Raw genomic sequence first — 7,647 nt, 5'->3', positions numbered from 1 at the left:
AGAGGCTCGTGAATCCCTATGATATTCATCCGCATATAAAAAACCACTCGTGTTGTAACCTATACATATATATTTGTCCAGGCTTTTACTTTAGATAAAAGAATCCCTCCTCTAAAACACATACCAAAACACATCAGCCTGCCTGTTTCTTGTGAAGAGTGGGGATTTATTGGACAGATCATTTTACATGTAGTTAAGTTTTTTGTGCGGTTGTTGTTGTTGTGGGGTTGTTGGTTTTATTTTGGGGGGGAGGAGGGGGGTTCTTCTCCATTGTCAATTGTTCCCAGTAAAACAGCGATTTTATACGTCCTACCTGTGGATAATCTGGCAGCCAGTTAAAAGCTGAGAATATCGACAAAGGAAAAAAGAAACAATAACAAACTACACCGCGTCCTAACATGTAAAGGGTGACCCCCAAAAATGCCACCCATTAAAATGCTAATTACTCCTAAATTACTTTAGCGATATACTTCATAGTTAATGTACATTGGCTTAAGATACGGGATGATAAGTTCACACAGTTTCAAGCTTGTACATTAAACGTTCTGACTTGTATGCTCTTTCGGGAGAAAAAAAAATCCAATTCGGGGATTGACTTAAAAGTACGCGATTTGGCTCTGCGTGGTAGCCACACTAACCCGATTTTAGCCCTCCAGATTTTTACCTCTTGGTTTCTCTGAAGAGCCTTGCATACAAAAACCATCCTCAGACAATATATGACTTGAAACAGCAATTAAAATAAGTCTGAGGGGTTCAAGTTGGATGAGTGGGGCTACTGCTCAGAGTCAAACCTCCAACTGTTGAGGCAATCTCCGAATTTGAAAACGTGTTTTGTAAAGCGTAAAAATCAAACCACTTGACCTACATACCTAAAACTGTGTGCATTTATCATCCACATATTTCAAACTAATGTACACCAAATGTAAAGTAATTCGCTGAACACATGTGGGATTTTAGAGGTTGGCTTTTTTCGGGAGGTTGGGGTGTCACCCTGTACAAATACAGTAACCACAAAAGTGAACTGAAGGGAAATATTATAATTATAAAGGTCTGAAGCGTTATTTGGTTGAGGCACTATTTGGGTCGACATGTTTTGTGAGACGTACACAAAAGAGTTCTCTAGACTGAACTAAACTAGACACATTCTCTTCATAAAAACTCCAGTCAGTGCCAACTGTCAACAACACGTTTCGCTGTTTTGGGTAGTACGCGTATAAAGAAAATGATCGTTCCTGCCGTCAGATTATTAAATGAATTCTGCTCATTTCGGACAGATTTCAATCTAAATCACTACGCGATAACGACAAAGAAAATCTTGACTGCGACCAGCTCAACTTTTGGATTGTTCAGTAAATGCTCCCCTAAGATTAAACTGTCGCTTTTGATGACAAAAACTTTTTTCGTTGTGGTGTTGAAGAAAAATAGAGACACACGAAAGAAATAAAATGTGCCATGCGATCACAGTTTCTGAACAGTCCCTTGAATTGATATGTAAGTTGCATAAGGCTGCGCAATACAACAACACTGTAAAATAGTTTTATATTCACAGACGGACAAGTATAAAGAGAATACGAGATGGCAACAGGCATATAGAGAGCAGAAGACGGAGAGAGAGAGGGAGAGAGAGAGAGAGAGAGAGAGAGAGAGAGAGAGAGAGAGAGAGAGAGAGAGAGAGAGAGAGAGAGAATGGATGTGAAAAAAAGAGAGAAAGAGAGAGAGAGAGAGAGAATGAGAGAGAGAGAGAGAGAGAGAGAGAGAGAGAGAGAGAGAGAGAGAGAGAGAGAATATTAGACACCAAACATACATGCAGACAGATGCAGAAGCAATCGAGCATGATGGGACAAGCCTAGACAATCAGACAGACAAACAGAAAACAGACGGAAAGACAGACAGAGCAAAAGATATAATATACTGACAGACTTACCAGTAGTTAGACACAGCCATATGCTGAACTGGACAGCAGCGAAGAATAACAGCATGGTCATTGCCTTTGTCTTCGACATTTTCAAGTGCGTTTTCATTTAAGTGTTGCATTCCAAATAAATACCAGCCTGCTATTCTATCTGCAGGGTCAGAATAGAAGAACCGATCGGCAGCACAACTGTGAGTCTACTACCTAGTATTTCCACACACAGTACGTTCGAACGTTTGCAGTTCTGCCGATTGATAAAAAAAAAAAAGGTTGAAAGAAATGAAAAGTTGCATTCAAATACTTTCAAATGGTAAAGAAACATCTCCATTTTTACTCGGAATAAAATGAGTAGAACCGAAAAATACACACACTGAACAGAACATTTATTGCACTGACATTCTCCTTATTTGCCTTCAGTAGATATCGTTCTTCGACGTACAAGAAGGCAAGCAATCAAGCGAACACACAAACATACATAACGGAGAACTTTCTTTACTGAATGACAAAACATTACAGGCATAAAAGAGATACTATCCAAGAAAAAAGGCCTTCATTTTGTGCAGGTGGCTGAATACACTTAAACACGCAGACACCTGGGTAGCGCGACTCCGTTGCAGCTAGCTTTCCATTGGGAGGAAGCGACCCGAATCTCCCAGCGATGGGACAATAAAGTAATGAAAATGAAAATGAAAAAAATGAAATGAAAAATGAATGTCATGATTGTGTCCTGCAGACATACTACCTCTATTCTTTCTTAGTACCAATCAGTTGCTGCGGCATTCCTCCGAACCCCCAATCTAGAACACCATCCCCACCCAAAACCATCAACCTCACCTCTTCAAACTCCTTTCTCCTCCCCCATCCCTCCCTCTATAGCCCTCTCCCCGCCCGGTAACACCCCCACCCCCTCACCCATAGTATTTATAGCTGTCCGTGAAGTCGTTCAAAAGTGTGCGTGCACCATTTTCGTGGGTCAATAAACAGTCTCAAAGAATGTCTACGTGATAATTTATGGACAACACAAGGAGCTCATGTACATGTGTAGAACTGTACTTTAACTTCTTGGAAATCTTGACAAAGGGACTGACATGGAAACTTACGAGTTGGTTCAAAGGTTAAGCTATAGAAAATACATAGTTATTTTGGGGACGTATTCAGGCGAATTTATACCCTAACCAAAAAGTAGGATGAAAATGTTAAAAAAAAAAATTTAAAAAAAAAAACTTTTTAGGTCACGAGTATGCTATGTGAATGCATCCTGACCTCAGGTCAAAACAAGAAAAATGTTCATTCAAAATGAACAGCGTCGATGCAATGTCCACCAAAGATTTATTTTGGGAAGTGTTAAAGGTTAGGGTCAAAAGTTAATGAATTGCATGTTGTGCTGGATATATAAATTGTTTATTTCAGTCAATGCTTGCTATGAATTGATCAAACAGCCACAAGAAAAGAACACTTTTTAATTAAAAAATAGAGCTTGTTTGAAACAGGTAGAAAGGAAGAGTTGATATTGCAATATCTGTACGTGGGAATGTGGTGAAAAAGAGTGCTAAAAGTAGTAAGTCAGTCTCAGATCCATTTCAAATATTTATTGCAGAAAAACAAAATACAAATTACAAAAAAACACAGAACCATCACCAGGTGTCATAGGAATGTTTGAAAACAATAGTTTTAATTTTACACTGTAAATACAGGAATCAGAATTAAACACCTCAAATTGGCACATGCATAATGAATCACCTGGAATTGCAACAGGGAGATACTGAAGTAATTGGAAACAAACATCTGAAATTGACAGAGAAACAATTGAAAATATAGTACCAGTTGACATGAGCGTACAATATTTTAATGGAAGTGCATTTTTAGCACGAAGCATCCGCAGGAGGATGCACTAACAATTACATATTGCCACAAAATGTGTACGGACATTTCACAACCGTGCATTATTAGCACAGAACACATACATGGGGGCGCACAAAACATTATTGTGACAATAATTTACACGAAACATTTCACATAAGTACATTTTTCAGCATGGTGCATCTACAGGAGGGTGCTCCAACAATGATGCATAGTGCCAACATTTAGCGCAAACTTTTCACAACAGTGCATTATTACCACAAAGCGCATACAGCGATTATATAGTAGCAAGTTGCACTAAACATTTGAAAAAAATGCATTTTGTTCAAATGTTAACAGCACAGCACCAAGTTTTGCATAAGTGCACAACAGCACTGACCATTTCACAAAAGTGCATAACAGCTGTGACAATTTTACAAAAGTGCATTGACCATTTCAGGCAGATGGCTAACATGCAGATTTCGCTTTTGTCTGTCTTTCTTTGAAAAGTAGGCATGTTCAAGATCGATGAAGTCATGAGCAATTGGGTTAGATGACAGAAAAGATTCAAAAACGTCAGATTCAGTTAGATGACAGAAAAGATTCAAAAACGTCAGATTCAGTGTTTTGGGCACTGTTGAACAGGAACATTCTCTCCTGTTCAACAAATGTGGGTTCAATTCAAAAGCAACATTGTCACAGATAGGCTAGTGTTACATTTCTGTAAAGTTTCAAAAACATCTTCCATGTTTTGGTTACTGTTGAACAGAGGCATATTTTCCTGTTCAAAAAAGTCTGACACAAATTTTCGTAGTTGTGGGTTAAGGTTCGATCTATACCGTCATTCAAACGAGTCGTAGAACCGTCATTGTCACAGATAGTGTTACATTTCTGTTTTACATTCAAACGAGTCGTAGAAGTAGTAGTACATTTGCGTTTGGTTGTTATATTTAGTCAAGTTTTGACTAAATATTTTAACATCGAGGGGGAATCGAAACGAGGGTCGTGGTGTATGTGCGTGCGTGTGTGTGTGCGTGTGTGTGTGTGTGTAGAGCGATTCAGACTAAACTACTGGACCGATCTTTATGAAATTTGACATGAGAGTTCCTGGGTATGAAATCCCCGAATGTTTGTTTCATTTTTTTGATAAATGTCTTTGATGACGTCATATCCGGCTTTTCGTGAAAGTTGAGGCGGCACTGTCACGCCCTCATTTTTCAACCAAATTGGTTGAAATTTTGGTCAAGTAATCTTCGACGAAGCCCGGGGTTCGGTATTGCATTTCAGCTTGGTGGCTTAAACATTAATTAATGACTTTGGTCATTAAAAATCTGAAAATTGTAAAAAAAAATAAAAATTTATAAAACGATCAAAATTTACGTTTATCTTATTCTCCATCATTTGCTGATTCCAAAAACATATAAATATGTTATATTCGGATTAAAAACAAGCTCTGAAAATTAAATATATAAAAATTATTATCAAAATTTGTTTTTCGAAATCAATTTAAAAACACTTTCATCTTATTCCTTGTCGGTTCCTGATTCCAAAAATATATAGATATGATATGTTTGGATTAAAAACACGCTCAGAAAGTTAAAACGAAGAGAGGTACAGAAAAGCGTGCTATCCTTCTCAGCGCAACGAATACCCCGCTCTTCTTGTCAATTCCACGGGCACTGCCTTTGCCACGGGCGGTGGAGTGACGATGCTACGAGTATACGGTCTTGCTGCGTTGCGTTGCGTTCAGTTTCATTCTGTGAGTTCGACAGCTACTTGACTAAATATTGTATTTTCGCCTTACGCGACTTGTTATAATTATTTAGTCAAGTTTTGACTAAATATTTTAACATCGAGGGGGAATCGAAACGAGGGTCGTGGTGTATGTGCGTGTGTCTGTGTGTCTGTGTGTCTGTGTGTGTGTGTGTGTAGAGCGATTCAGACTAAACTACTGGACCGATCTTTATGAAATTTGACATGAGAGTTCCTGGGTATGAAATCCCCGAACGTTTTTTTCATTTTTTTGATAAATGTCTTTGATGACGTCATATCCGGCTTTTCGTGAAAGTTGAGGCGGCACTGTCACGCCCTCATTTTTCAACCAAATTGGTTGAAATTTTGGTCAAGTAATCTTCGACGAAGCCCGGGGTTCGGTATTGCATTTCAGCTTGGTGGCTTAAAAATTAATTAATGACTTTGGTCATTAAAAATCTGAAAATTGTAAAAAAAAATAAAAATTTATAAAACGATCCAAATTTACGTTTATCTTATTCTCCATCATTTGCTGATTCCAAAAACATATAAATATGTTATATTCGGATTAAAAACAAGCTCTGAAAATTAAATATATAAAAATTATTATCAAAATTAAATTGTCCAAATCAATTTAAAAACACTTTCATCTTATTCCTTGTCGGTTCCTGATTCCAAAAACATATAGATATGATATGTTTGGATTAAAAACACGCTCAGAAAGTTAAAACAAAGAGAGGTACAGAAAAGCGTGCTATCCTTCTTAGCGCAACTACTACCCCGCTCTTCTTGTCAATTTCACTGCCTTTGCCATGAGCGGTGGCCTGACGATGCTACGAGTAAAATGGCATTGCGTTTCATTCTGTGAGTTCGACAGCTACTTGACTAAATATTGTATTTTCGCCTTACGCGACTTGTTTTTTCTTTTAGATTGTCATACACCTTGTCCCTAAATATAAACAGAAACTGAAACGAGATCAACCAAAAACTGTGTGTAAAAAGGTGTGGAGCCACGAAAATTCAGAGGAGCTGAAAGGCTGTTTTGAGAGTACAGACTGGCAAATGTTCTTTGACAGCAATGGGAACAACGAAGAGCTTGCCGACACTTTAACAGGGTACATTCAGTTCTGTGAAGAAACTGTGATCGAGACCAAAACTGTCACCATATATCCAAACAATAAACCGTGGATTACAAAGGATCTTAAAGCTGTATTGAACGAGAAGAAGATGGCCTTTTTGAATGGGGACAGTTCTAAAGTTAAAGAGTTTAATAAAGAGTTTCAGAGAAAGGTCAAACTAGCTAAATTGCAGTACAAAGATAAAGTTGAAAGATGTCTGTTTGTGGGGAACGCCAGTGCTGCCTGGAAGGGTTTGAATACGATGATGGGGAGGGACCAACGTCAGAACAGACCTGTGATTGATGACCCTCTTGTTTTTGCTAACGATTTGAACAGCTTTTATTCCCGATTCGATGTCAACAGTTATAAGGAAGAATCTGATAAGTTATGTGATTCTCTAGCACCATGTCCAGTTCAGTTTGAGGAAAAGGATGTCATAAAATGTTTTTCACGTATTAATGCAAGTAAGGCACCAGGCCCAGATGGTTTAGGCGGACGTGTTTTGAAAGTGTGTGCTGATCAGCTTGGTTCAGTTTTTACTCAGCTGTTTCAGCTCTTTCTCGATGTACATTTTATGCCTCGTTCCTGGAAAACTTCCACTATAACACCTGTACCCAAGAAACCAAACGCAAAAGAACTAAATGATTTTCGCCCTGTGGCACTGACTTCTGTTGTAGCGAAATGTATGGAGAGGCTTGTTTGTAACAAGCTCACTGAGTCTGTGGCAGATCGCATGGACCCCCTTCAGTTCGCATATAGGGCAAAGAGAGGCGTCGAAGATGCTACACTCACGCTTATCAACATGATTGTCAGCCATTTAGATACAGCAGGGAACACGGTTAGAGTTCTTTTTATGGATTTTTCATCAGCCTTTAATACGATTCAGCCCCATATACTTATCCAGAGGTTAGTCCAGTTAGATGTGAACAATAATTTGATTTTCTGGATCAGGGAGTTCCTATGCGATCGGCCACAACGTGTCAGCCTCAGCAACCGTTTGTTTGGTCATTCTGTGCTTTCAGACGA

At 38.6% G+C, this 7,647-nt stretch overlaps 1 protein-coding gene across 1 annotated transcript in view; it reads right to left on the bottom strand.

The window, feature by feature from the left end:
- Positions 1–3,181, bottom strand: part of LOC138962112 (uncharacterized) — a 6,385-nt gene extending 3,204 nt beyond the window's left edge. The window contains exon 1 of the mRNA XM_070333834.1: positions 1,925–3,181. The gene's annotated coding sequence lies outside the window, so the exon portion shown is untranslated. The remainder of the gene's footprint in view (positions 1–1,924) is intronic.
- Positions 3,182–7,647: the final 4,466 nt, after the last annotated feature.

This window comes from Littorina saxatilis, linkage group LG3, assembly GCF_037325665.1.
Source record: "Littorina saxatilis isolate snail1 linkage group LG3, US_GU_Lsax_2.0, whole genome shotgun sequence".
Lineage (NCBI taxonomy): Eukaryota > Metazoa > Mollusca > Gastropoda > Littorinimorpha > Littorinidae > Littorina > Littorina saxatilis.
The sequence above is the reverse complement of the archived record's forward strand: the minus strand, read 5'-3'. Positions and strand labels throughout refer to the sequence as shown.